Source organism: Thermobia domestica, chromosome 15, assembly GCF_964235325.1.
Source record: "Thermobia domestica chromosome 15, izTheDome1.hap1.1, whole genome shotgun sequence".
Taxonomy (NCBI): domain Eukaryota; kingdom Metazoa; phylum Arthropoda; class Insecta; order Zygentoma; family Lepismatidae; genus Thermobia; species Thermobia domestica.
Window position 1 is genome coordinate 162,304,135 of NC_137468.1, and position 14,753 is coordinate 162,318,887.

Below are 14,753 nucleotides of genomic sequence, written 5' to 3' on the forward strand. Positions count from 1 at the left end.
ATAAAAGTTGAGTTCTATTTCCAAATTGAAGAAAAATCGACTGGAAATTAGACGCGGGACTCATCGCTCGTTTTACTAATTGTTTTATATGGAAACCTTTAAAAGCGTGTATCATAACAACCAGTTGACATAAAAAGATGCAGTTTTCACGTATGTGCTCGTAATTCTTTTCTCTACTTCGTAAAGTGAGCAGTTGATGTGCTAATACAATATTTCTAATAAGCGCCTCTGCTATTGTCAAGATTCGCAGTAGCGCGAGAAGTCAGCGTGCAGGACTGCTTGTCGCGAATTGTCAACACCGCTCAAAGCCAATTGGATGCCGCGTGAAGCCAACTCAAGGCCATGCCGCTTATCATTTGAAATCTGTAATAATAGTGTGCAATCAATGTATAATTATCGTAGTAAGCAGTTGTCACATATTTATAAACTCAGGCAAAATAAAACCAAACTCAGGTAAAATAAAACGTTCGTTGTACTGTAAAATGAACATTCTTCCAGTCTTGATCGGTTTATAGGATGAATCCACATTGTTCTATATCTTTGTTTCCTTTTTTCTTGCAATTTATCGCCAAAATTGAAGCTGCAGCTTCTGACTCTAACATGGCTGCCATTTTGGTATCACGATCTTTTGAGTGGTTCAGAAGTATTCAATGCCTTCGAATCAGGGTTGGGTAGGTTGCTTGTTAAAATGCAACGCGTTACAATTTACTTAACTTTCGCATAAGTTGTAACGCGTTTTTTGTTCTCCAAAAGTAACCTTTTCCATTTTCCATTTTCCACTGAACCTCCCCCGCACAACTATACAGAAAATTGACATAAACTAATCAACGTAAGTTGAGTCTTTGGAATGTGTCCGTTTCTATACAATCATAAAATTCTATTGTTATATAGAAAGGAAGGTTATAAAACCTTTTGTTATTGTAGATACAGAAGAAAAGAGTATCATAAAAGTTATTGTTAATGTATACGTTAAAGACTATGGTATAATAAACCTGTTGTTAAGGGCACAATAAAAATCATTCCGCGGTGAATGAACAAAGAGAATAATGGTAGGCGCTGATAAAGCTTACATCTTGGGCTTTGGCGGTATTTAAATAAAGGAATAGTGAAAGGAGGTGAAAGAAAGATATTTAAAAGGAAGCGGGTTCTCTTTGTATGAAACTTTGAAAAAAAATATTTAATGCAAACACATATAACATTTTAAAGCTTTGACATAATTAAGCGTTAAACATAAAAAATAACCGTATTGTATACAAAGAAAAAGGAGGGTGCAGAGGTAACAACGCGTATTTAAGTTTATTGTTGGTTATAAAATATTATTACCCTTACTGTGTTTATTTGATAAGTATATAATAAGAATAATAAAATTATCGTATGCAAAAGAGAAGGATACATAGTAAGAATACACATACTTTTATTTGTTTAATTATGAGTGGAATGTTGTTATTATAAACATTTTTATAGGTAGCTATTTGCTTAATATACAATTAAATGTGAATTAAATTATGCATGATAATAATAAAATTAATGATTATTATATTATATTTCTTTGATGTATATGGAAAACCAGACACGTATTTACCGATTGAATTCATAGAAAAAACTATACGCTTTATAGTGTTAACATTATTGGAAGGCGGGAAAAATTTGTTTGAACACGCACTTTAGCGGCCGGTCTTTGAAACGCGGCGCGGGGTGTGGTGCGGTCGCGGATGCGGGAACGGAAAAATACGTGCGGACATACCCGGATGGATTACCTTTCTCTAAAAGAATATTATTGTGAACGCATCACGCGATTGGTTTCGTAAGCATAGATTTTTCTTTAATTACTTCACTTTGAAAAATATAAAGTATTGTTTTAAGTATGGCACCAGAAGAGCGATTATTCAACGTGAGATTGCTGCAGCCAACGAGTTTGAGTGGAACTCCGATGTTTCACGGAGTGACACTGAGGAAATAATTTATATTTCTGATGATAATGATGTTACATTTCATCATACACATCAAGCATAAGTAGGAGATAAAGATAGCGAATCTTTTCTAGAATTAAAATTGGAAGAAGATAATGAAACATATACAATCGATGATTCTTCAGAATCTCGTGAGGATTCCCTATCATTATTAAGTAATTTACCAGACATTAAATGTGGATGTGCATACAAAACGTTGATATGGACTGTGTAAAGAACAGTATTATCAAGTGGCAACGTAATTCTTGCTTACTGCCTGATGGGTGTTATAAACATGAAACCTGGAAGTGGATGTGCATGTGTGAAGTGTATGATTATGATGGACTTGCAGGTAGTGCCTGTTCGCAACTAAGAGATGGTGTACGAGTAGAAATTTTTGCAATTTATGCAGACAGTCATACAGTTAACGAAGAAACGTGTGAACAATTTAATATTGCATATAAACTCTTTGCGTATGGAAAAGTTTTCCGTGGCGACTTGGTGAATGTTATTACATAAGGATATGAGCGCAGCATATTCAGATAGTGATAACCAGTGAAGTGTGAAAATACGTCTACATTTTGCAGTGAATGGATATTTTACCGAGTGTGAAAATACAATTACATTTTGCAGTGAATGTATATTTTACCAAGTCTGAAACCACGTTTACATTATGCTGTTAATGGATATTTTACCAAATGTGAATTATATTTTAACGTTATGTTATAAAATACTATCTGCAAATATATTTGTAGAAGAAAAATTATGTATTTTTGAAGTTTGTGTCTCCATGTCGTGACAACGTGGCCAAATACTATCTCCAAGTTTACAATTTATAGTGTGGCACTATTTATCTTTTACGTATTATTTGCTCACCATTTTTGTTCTATTCCACTTTTTTAATTAAATATTTCATAATTATTCGTTCAGTTTATACGAACGTACTAAAAGATTTGGTGCAACATGTGTCAGGTGAAAATATTGAACTTATATTTCAGAAAATATCTAGTGTGCACAACTTTAGATTTGAAAACTAATAAAGTAACATGAGCAAGACAAGTGTTACAAACTGCAGTGCTAGTGAAGTTAAACATTTGCAAAACTTAGTAGAAAGTAAAAGGAAAACTGTTATTACCGAAAACGAAGACCGTAACTTAACGGAAAAACGTAGTGATGTTTCCGCCGTGGAAGGTTTGTTTTTGAAATCTGAAGAACATTTTCAATTAGCATTCAATTGGCCGACTTGTAATTGTTCATATGAATTCGTAACCATTGAATGTATTAAATAACATTTAAGAGAACTTAACATATGAATTTTTAAGTTTTGCGTTAACACTTTTATCAAATATTTGTATAAACATTATTGTAATATAAATATGTTTTAATTTTGAACGATGTAATAAATTTTTATTATTACTATATTTTATTTGCTTTTTATTATTGTTTCCTACGACTAAACTTAGTATTATTAATTAAGAATACTTTTATGTAAGAAATTTATTTCATCTTGAAAAAATATACATATAGTTTATGTCTGTTTATTCATAAAAAAGTTGTTTGAAAAAATTAACGTCAGTATGTGAAGAATTAAAAATAATATGAAACGATTTTATCATAAACAAATAAAAGTATTTAGAATTATGATAAACTTATTTAACTATAACACGGATGAACTTCACTTTCATTATTTTAAGAATTAAAGTTTTACACATTCAAAGTAAAGTACGAAGAAATGTATTTTAATTTGTAAAGAAACACTTTTATTTATTTTAAACTTTTATTTTTATTTTTCCAAGTTTCCTTTTCATTAACATTTCAAATAGAGTTTTATGTATTCAAGCGAACATATAAAGAGTTGCATCTTTAGTTTTACAACTTGCAGTTTATTTTTCCAAAGTTACATTTCATTAGCATTTCAAATAGTTTCTTCTAATGAAACGAAGATGATAAGAATTGTATTTTTATTTTTCAACTTGTACTTTTTATTTTTAAGCTAACATTCCTATTTTCAGTTTACATTAACATTTGAAATAGAGTTTCATATACTAAAACGAAGGTAAGAAGAATGCATTTTTCGTTTCAGAACTTGCATTTTTTATTTCCCCAAAGTTACATTTTTATTTACAGTTTACATTAACAAATAAAATAGTTTCATAATGAACGATCACATTAAGAATTACATTTTTAAAACACAATTGCGTTTTTCACTTTGACATTTTTATTTTGCAATATGTATTTTTAATTTTAGAAATGACATTTTATTTTTCAACTTGTACTTTTTATTTTTAAACTAACCCTTTTATTTTCAGTGTACGTTAACATTTGAAATAGAGTTTCATTTAATAAAACAAAGATATTAAGAATTAATCTTTATTTTACAAGTTGTATTTCTTACTTTTCCAATGTTATATTTTTTTTACAGTTTACATGAACATTTGAAATAGTTACATACCGAGCAAAGTAGCTTAAGTGATAGAGCGTTGGATTGGCATTCGGAAGGCCGCGGGTTCGAATCCCGCTGCCTACCATCCTGACTGGGGTTTTCCAGGGTTTTCCTCAGTTCGACCAGGCAAATGCCGGGATGGTACCTACTAAACAGGCTCTGGCCGATACCTTCCCAAATCTTTTCCGTTGTTGTTGTTAGATATCCAGTATAAAATTGCCTCTGAGCTGTATCTGGTGGTTGTTAAATAAATAAATATAATGAAACGATCACATTAAGAATTAACATTTTAAAACAATTTCATTTTTCACTTTGACATTTTTATTTTGCACCATGCATTTTTAATTTTCAAAATAACATTTTATTTTTAAACTTGTAGTTTTTAGTTTTAAAGTCACATTTTTATTTTTTATTTTTATACACATTTGAAACAGTTTCATGCAATGAAGCGAACATATTAAGAATTATATTTTTATTTTAAACTTGTGTTTTTTCCAAAATCACGTTTTTATTTTTATTTGTTTATAGTTTACGATAACATTTGAAATAGAGTTTCATATAATGAAACAATCATATTAAGAATTGCATTTTTTAAACAATTTTTAAACTAATATTTTTATTTTACAATGTGTATTTTTATTTTTGAAAATAAAATTTTAGTTTGCAACATGTCTATTTATTTTTACCTTTTACTTTTTATTTTTAAACTTATTTTTTATTTTTTATACTTATTTGAAACAGTTTTACGTATTCAAGCGAACATATTAAAAGTTGCATCTTTAGTTTAACCAATTGCAGTTTGTTTTACCAAAGTTACATTTTGATTAACATTTGAAATAGAGTTTCATGTAATGAAACGAAAATGTAAAGAATTCTATTTTTATTTTTTATTTTGTATTTTTATTTTTAAACTAAAATCTTTATTTTCAGTTTACATGAAGATTTTAAATAGACTTTTATGTAATGCAGTTAGCATATTAAGAGTTGCATTTTTAGTTTAGCAACTTGCAGTTTATATATTTTTTAAAAAGGTACATTTTGTTTGCAGCTTAATCTTTAAACACAATTTTATTTTTAGTTTTATATTTGTATTTTCAGTTTTCGTTAACATTTTAAATAGTTTCATGTAATGAAACGAACATGTTAAGAACTGCATTTTTAATTACATAAGTTACATTTTGCAACTAGCATTTCTTTATTTTTGACCAACATTTGAAATAGTTTCAAATAGTGAAACGAACATATTGCGTATTGAATTTTGTTTTACAAATAACATTTTTTAGTTCTGTATATTGTAAATACAATCTTTATACGTATAATAACTTTCAAAGTATCATTATAAATAAATTACAAATATGTATTGTATTGATTTACTAATATAATACAATCTTAATATTCACAGAATATAAAGAATTATCAAAGTAAAAAAAATATTGTTGACAATTAATGACAAAAACTAATATTACAATTAAACACTTTACTAATAAATAAATCATACAATACAACTAATTTGCAGTTACACTAGGTGGTACATATACAGTTATATTAAAATGATAATTTAAAATGCGTATATCAACTTAATTATTATTTCACGATTTGTATACTGTCATTCTTTCATTTCTTTCGTTTTTGTTCAATTTGTTTATTATTTAAAATGTTATAGTATTATTTTTATGAAAACGAAATTTTTATAGGATCACAGCATATAAATTTAATGGACCCCAACAAAGTTGGGCAGAGTTTCTGCAGGAACGAATTATTTGTAGGTTCACAATCAAAGATTCTTCAAAGCTTTCTATTGAAGCGAACCAGTAAATAAAAAGATGAGATTCAACTAAAAATCGTGCGAACTAAAATTAACGAGTTGTTAATACGATCACACAGTTTTCGGGTAAATTATTACGAGATAATAAAATAGGTACGATACATCGAATAAACAATGTTTTATTCTTATTAATTTGAAATGTTGTGTTTATACAAAATTGATATTTTCTTTACGCGTAAAAGATTTTATGAAGTTCAAATGTATTGTATATAACTAATTAAAAATAACAAGATAGTACTTTAACTTATAATCGAATAGAAGTACATTAGATATCTATTAATTTTATCATTTTATCATCATAAATATGTGTGAATGTGTGAAGGTATGTATGTATGTATATAAAGTATTTGTTGTATGCATTCACTTTGAAACAAGATGCTAAAGTATCAACATCCGTCTACCATTTTTATTGTTGTTCCTTCACGTGAAGGTAAAACCTATTTTGTATACCGTTTATTAAATGAACGTGAACAATTGCTTGCTACAAAATTTAATGAAATTCTTCGGCACTATGGTGCAGTAATACAAAACTTGGATGCTCGTTCGCGAGTACGATTCATTGAAGGTATTCTAGAAATGTACATTTTTAAAATACACGAAAATTCATTATAATTAAATAATTTAAGATCTGAAACAAATGGTGACGTTGCAAGCTTATTTAGAAAACATGCACGTCATAAAAATTAACTTTAATGTTCATTGTAAAAAAAGTATTTCCGAAAGGACAACATGCCGCCGATATAAGTTTAAATGCAAAGTATATTATAGTATTTAAAAATCCTCGTGATAAGTTACAAATTCAATATTTAGCTAGACAAATTATGCCATGTTTTGGTAAAAGAAAAAATTAAATGAAATTTTTGAGATTTACGTCCCACGGTTATGCCGGTTAGGCTAAAGGAGACGGTGATGATGAGTGATGAATGAAATGGTGGAATGAAGAAAGTGGGAGGAAACAGGAGAACCCCGATAAAACCCACGCACACGGTGTTTGTCCACCACAAAGTTCACTTGGCGGGAGCAGGGTTTGAACCCGAGACCCGTAGCACCAGAGGTGAACGCTCTACCACTGAGCCACCGTGACCCCGTTTTGGTAAAAGAGTTGTGTTCATCTACTCGAAGATGTAACACGTGACCCTCACATTGACTTACTTAATATAACGCAAAAAACAAATGATTTATTGCTTCTACGTACAAATATTTTTTCGTACAATGAAACATTTTTCGTACATTCTACGTACAATGAAACAGTGCATATTTATGCAAATGTAAAAGACAGTAATTCAGTAGTTTACGTTTAGTTTAGTTCAAAATGTGAATGATACTCTCCGTGCTCTGTGTAAAAGTAAAAGTGGAAAGCTCTACCAAATAGTACGTCATGTATCCGGTGATTTAGTAGGTACCATTTCACAAGTTGCTAAAAATAAAATAAAAGGAAACATTCCGTTGAATTTGCGTCAGAAAAAACGTTTACGTCGACACATAAAGATCTTAAGCGCCTTATACGCGCAATATACAGCACCTAACAAGGAAAAGAATATTTTATTACAAAAGTGGTGCGTTTTTGCCATTAATACTAGGACCGTTACTTGTTCCAGTAGCAAGTACTTTATTTGGAAGGTAAATTATGGCAGAATTTCGTTAAATGATTTTAGTTCCTGAAAATGCAATGCAACAAATGCATGCAAATATGATATCGAAATACACATCAATCGCGTTTAGATGAAAAATGATAAATCTCTTAAAACGTATTCATGTTAGTATTGAAGAAAAATGGAAATTGTATCAGCAAGCATTACGTCAATATTTAAATTATACTTCACTAGTTTCACAAAATCCGATTACATTACCGATTATCGAAGATGAAGTTCAAGAAACAGTAATTGAAGAAGATAAAAATAATTTTATTTTACCCTTTGTATTGGACACTTTACAATCAATACCAAAAGCACATCGAAGTAAAGCAGATCTATTATTAAAACAATTGACAGGTTCAAATAAAATTCATTGGGATCAATCGGAAATTGTTCACGCATTCAAGGAAAAACAATACTACGTTTTAATATTATAGATTTAATATAAGATGTTGTACGTACACGGAAATATTCAAGAAACGTAATAGGTATTCATGAATTTGAAAGTTTACTAGGTGAACTTAATGTACCGCGTGAATTTATTTGTACAACAATACTGAAAACACCTAGTAAAGTTAAAAAATCAAGAAGTCCTTCAGTAATAGCAAATATACTTAAAAATTGGAAAGAATATAAAATGTAAAAATAGCAAAATTGTCAAAATATATTATGATTATACGAATCCTGCTTCTTTATCAAGTATTAAAACAATACAACAGAAAACAAAATTATCAAAAGAAAAAATTATAGATTGGTTTGCATCTCAAGATACATATACGTTACATGCACCGGTGCGTAGTGTTAGAACAATATTATAGTAGTATCATTGATACCAGTTCTAGCGCACTTTTCCCATCCAACCCCAAACCCGCCACTGACCATAGTACTTCAACAAAGAAGAATAGCACAAAGAGAGATTGGGTACTGTTACTGTGTATTGGCTTTTATCACATTAAATGATAAAAACTTACATCTAAAACTACTTACATCTAAAACTTACGTTTAAAATTACTTACATCTAATTTAACTCTTCTATTCGTTGTATTTCTCTTTCTTGTCTACTCTTAGCATATTGGTCATATAACTCTTTTAACTTGGGAATCAAATCTTCTTTCCTTAATTCTATATTATAATGACCCCAAGCTAGAGTATGTATACCATCATTCAATATATATCTCTTATCATAAGCACTTAAAGCTAACTTGTTTTCTTCTACCGAGTATACATTATGCTTTTTACTACGAATATGATTTTGTATTCTATATAACTCTTTCTTTTCTAAAACACAGTTCTCATAATCCTCAAATGATATATCTTTTATAACTACACTTTTCTTTATGCCCTTTGCTTTTCTAATCGGTTCATCCTGATCTCCTTTCTTTTTAATAGCATACATTTTTGATTTCAGACCGACAAACTTTTCTATTACAACACCTTTCAATTCATCTTTAAATTTTCCTAATACCTTTTTATTAACTAATTTCAATCCATATTCATTGTTTTCTTTATAATCAGAAGTATCTAAATATTCATACATATCTTCGTAAAGGTCTTCTGTTTCTATATGCGCTATAACAGAATCAGTATCAGTCATTAACAATTTTACATTGTCTTCATATCTCTTTTTCAAAACATTGTAGTAAAAATCATACAAACATATTTTAGAGATATCTAGTACTGCCATTCCTACATAGATAGGTTTGTTAAATACAATTTTAGTTTTATACATATGAATAGCAGCTAAATTTTCAGAGAATATTGTTCTATCTTTAAAGTTAGCTTTAGCTACTAAATCCTCTAACAAATTTTCATTATGTACTAATCTTACATTTATTCTTTTTCTTATATTTTCCATAGTTTTACCAAAGACAGCATTATTAGCCAACTTATAAAAATCCTTCTCAAATTCATTCTTTGCTTGTGACCGTATATTAGTATTTAGATCTATATATTTCTTTAACCAGGCTGATTGTTTAAAAGTTATTACCTTATGTATTTTCTTAAGCTTCATTCCTTGTGACAAGTAGAATTTAAGGTTTTGATAGTGTAGTATATAATGCTCTTTATCATATAGAGTTGTCAATAGCTTTGGAAGTTTTTTGTTATTAATATAGTTTTCTGGAGCTAAGGGAAAATCTGAATGTTTATTATGGAGTTCCTTTGGATATTCTAAGTCAACTTCTAAAATATAACCATCTTCAGAATCATCTTTTGTTTCTAGTATTGTTTTTGCTAAATGTTTCTCATTATACTTATTAACATATATCCATTGAAAACCACCATACGGCATGTGATGATTCATCGCCCAACCATACTCGTTATTTGCATCCATGTAAGTTATATAAGAACTCTTTTTCTTCATATCAAAGTTATCTAAGTATTTATTATTAGCAACTGCATATCGATTTGAACATTGAGAGATTCCACCTCTTATACCCTTCTCTATAAATAGTAATTTGTCATAGTCAGTTAATAATTCTAATTTTTGTTTTGTCATCTTTAACATTGCATCCCAGAAAAACCCAGGACCGGTAAGATACCACGCTGGATCCAATTTATATGTTTTAAGAGCTGTATCTCTGAAATTTTCAATAATATCTGTTAGTTGAAGAACATCTGTTTTGTTGTAATGAACAGTAAAGTCATCTATTAATTTCAGATCGAATTCTTTACAAACTCGTACATGAAGGTTATGACGCTCAGGATTCATTTTTCTCCTGTTAATCTGTTTGTAAATTTGTCTGGAAATAATGGAACAGGCTCCTTTAACTTTTCCTTAGAATCAACATAATCATATGGATAATCACCTTTTGTAGTAACTAGATCAACCTTATCAATTGGAAAAAACTTTAATGTTTCTCGAAATTGTTCTGGCTTTAAATTCTTTGCTAACTCTGCTAAGCTTTTTAGTAAAAATCTGAATGAATCAATGAATCTTAACTTGATAGATTTATCTTTTCCTTTTGCATCCTTATATCGAATGGTTTTTGAAAATGTAATGTAGTTTTCTTCAGTGTTAGCTATTACATCTATTTTTTCTTTCTCATCTCCACCTCCTAAGCTTTTTATAAATAAATGTGCATCATACCTAGAGAGATTGTGGAAATATACAGGAATAAATCTTGGATTTGTATATTTTATATTACAATAAGAATGAGCAGCGCCTTTAAATTTACCTGTTAAATGATCATGATCATGCACTTTTGTTTTACATGACTCTCTACTATTTTTAAGCTTTTTATATTCATTCTCACAATTTACTAGGACTTCTTTTATCTCTTTTCTCTGCTCTTTTATCTCTATTATGCCATCATCCTCCTCATCTTCTATTTTGAGATGATGTTCTTCTTCCAAGTGTTTAGCTCCTTCTTTTATTTTCTTCTTTAAATACTCAATTTTAATCTTTAAACCTTCTATTTTCTTTACTAATAAACGTGGTAGATCTTCAAGACTTCCTTCACAAATATGACATATTGTGGCTGATTCATATATTTCTTCTTCCTCTTTAGATAATGGAATCATAGGTGTATAAGTATCATATATTTTTGCTATTTTGATTGCTTCTTCTGTTAACCTTTTTATAAATTCTTCTGCTACATTATCCCCTATGTATTCTACTGGCTCGCTTTTATAGGATTCCAAAGTGCTTTTTACATAGTAAATAAAACTATTAGGTTCATGTAGTTGATAAGCATTTGAGTAGGATCTTTCAGGATCAGGCTGACATGTACTTATTCCTCTTAGTATTCCTCTAATTTTGTTATTTATAATTCCTTTCCTATGAAATTTACCCGAAAATACATTTTCTCATTATACACATAATAACAGTATTAACTTTATAACACACATGTGGCTGCAGTTTATCAATAGTTATCAATAGACGGAAGTACAAAGAGATTGTAAAATGTTCAACGTAAAACATGGAAACATGGAAATATTCAGTGGTTAGCCATGCTCAGAAGAGCTTACTTAATTATGAATCAGAACCAGCATTAAAGAATGCGTTAATGAATAAAGGTAGGTTCTATATATGTAAATATGTCAATGAACAATAAAGATTTCAATGCCATGTACATTTCAGTGGCAAATTCTACAGCAGTAGTTCAAGATCATGAGTTCACCGGTTGTACATAGAAAAATTGGGGGGATAGAGGGGCGAAAAAAAATATTGGGGTGGTGGTCGCACCTTGTCGCCCCCTGTAGCGCCGCTACTGTCTATCTTTGCCGATTGTATTTTTTTTATTTATTTTTTTTTAAGTGGAGGGACGTCATACATATTTTTCTAGAAGAGAGGTAACGGCGTCCCCGGCATTTCTCCTCACTTTCACCCCTGGTTATAATGTGGTTGCTGTGATAGTTTCTAGTAGATGACATATCAGTACATAATTTAGATACCCGGTAAGTATTTAGACTTGCGCTTGTGTATCGCAAAATAGTAGATATTAGTGTAGAACAAGTGACCTTCTCATCTCGACTATTTACGATTATATGAATAATTTTCTTCAGATGGTTTTTTTTTAAAAAAACATATATTGAATTGGAGTCACGGGAGCAAAGTAGCCTATTTCTCTGTAACTTAGGGGGGTATTCATACGTGTGTTTGGTTGCAGACAAGGGTCTACGAAGGCGTATATGAGGTTTTTATGACAAATTGAATTCAAGGTACGTAAAATATTGTATATTCATAAAAACACATGGGGCCCACATGAGCATTGGAGAGCCCAGACCCCTCAGAATCAACGACCTTGAGACAGCGAGTAACGTAGAATTTTGATGCTAGCGACATCAAACGGCTTAATTGGGTTCTTAATGTAGTATTATTAAATTGCATTGAATGATGCATTAACACTAAATTAAACAAGTATCATAATTTTCAATTCGTTATTGTTAACTTTAGTATTATTACTCAATTGATGGGTTTCTAGATAGTAATAAGAAATATTCATGATAATTAAGACCATGGGTCTTATGCAGAGTCGTAATTAGCACAATACTAAAGCGTTCGACTAACATAAGTTGCCTGCAGTAGTCAGGCTTTTAGAACGGCACTAATCATATCTCAAAAAAACTATGCATAAGGCCTCATCAGATTAAAAAGCTAATCGCTTGACACTAATTAATGCTGAGTCTCATTCCGAACCAGTCTTCAAAAAATTCTGCGCACAGTAACGCAACACACACACACACAAATGTCATTGTAACTAAAATGACAATTATAGCAAGATTATCTTTGCGTGTACACAAACTGTTACTGAATGTGCCCGCTGTCTTTAGAAAAAAATCTTTTGACACCGAAAAATGTATACGGAAAAGTTGAAGTTCAAATAGAGAATGATATTGAGGAAAACATTCTTTTACTTTAGTCAATGTAAATATTATTATAACTATTATGCAGATTATCGCAAAATTAGCGTTTCCTCTAGGAAAACCATTACTGAAGATCTCTTTTGTCTTTTCAAAAGAATCTTCTATTGACACCGAAAAATTTATACGGTGAAATTGAAGTTTAAAAAGAGCACGATTATGATGAAAACATTTTTTTTTTTAATTTTAGGCGACGTAAATGTTATGATTAAAGATTACCGCAAGATTAGCGTTTCATTTACACAAACCATTACTGAAGGTCACCACTCTTTTGACATAATCTTCTGTTGATACCGAGAAATTTATGTGGTGAAATTGAAGTTTAAATAGACCAAGATATTGATGAAAACATGTTTTAATTTTTGGCTGCGTATATGTTATTATAACTATTATGCAGAGTATCTAAGATTAGCGTTGCCTTGACGCAAACCATTAGTGAATGTCCCCACTTCATTGCACAGTGTTCTACCGTGTTTAAATAATTTACATGGTACTGGCACCCTGCGTCTCGAAGTCTCTCTCCCAGTCAGTGAAGCCATATCCAGTATCTTGGTGCTAGATTTAGCACAATTCACATGCATTTAGCATCTAGCACCTTGAGTTTAGCATCTTCGCCAATTATAGCATAATTTCATTGTTCCCTCTGATGAATAGAAAAAGAACGAAAATGTAGATGTTTCAAGGACCGTCGGGAATTATTCTTTTTAGTTGAAACGATGGCTGGAACAGTGAGACCAGTCAGTATTTCTGCGGTTTTAATTTATTGTTTAATTCAGAGAAATGTTCAAAAATAGCAAAATCTGACTCTACAAAACATATTTACTTACCCATAGTTTTATTACTGTCAACTGAAACCTGAATGTTTTGTTACGTGGGATGTTTCTGTCCCTTTCAATTTACGACTTGACAGGGGAGGAATATGAACGTCAGGGGACAGGTAGCAATACACTAAAAGAAATGGTTCAGGCCTGTGTCGGAAGCGGCATGTTGTGTATATATTTCTTAAAATATCATCCATTCATAAAAAATAAATTCGACCTTCTTCCCCTATAATGTGCCATTTACCAATTTATTTCATTATCTTTCCTGACAGCGTCATATTAGCTTTGTACATGAATACAGTTGAAACCAGGGTTGGCAAAAACCATGGTTTTTATTAAAAAAACCAAAAAAACCGGTTTTTATGGTTTAAACCAGGTTTTTTTGGTTTAAACCAGGTTTATTTGGTTTAAGTAATTTGCTCTTTGTATTCATATCATATATAGACAGAAATAAGTTTGTTTCGCCTTGATGTTATTATGTAACAGCTGGGTTATGCTGGAAGGGGTCACATAAGCTTAAAGCGGAATAAAAACTGCTTCTCGAGTTACATCCGAGAGAAATTGTCCTCCATTTGAACTCGGAACCAGGACTAATTGGCCACAAATGCGATACGTCTGCCGACTCACTCACGAAGAAATCCTGATAAAAATACGTTGTACTGACCTTACATGCTTCTTAATATAACTGTCAAGAGTTATTTCAGGACAAAAAAATGA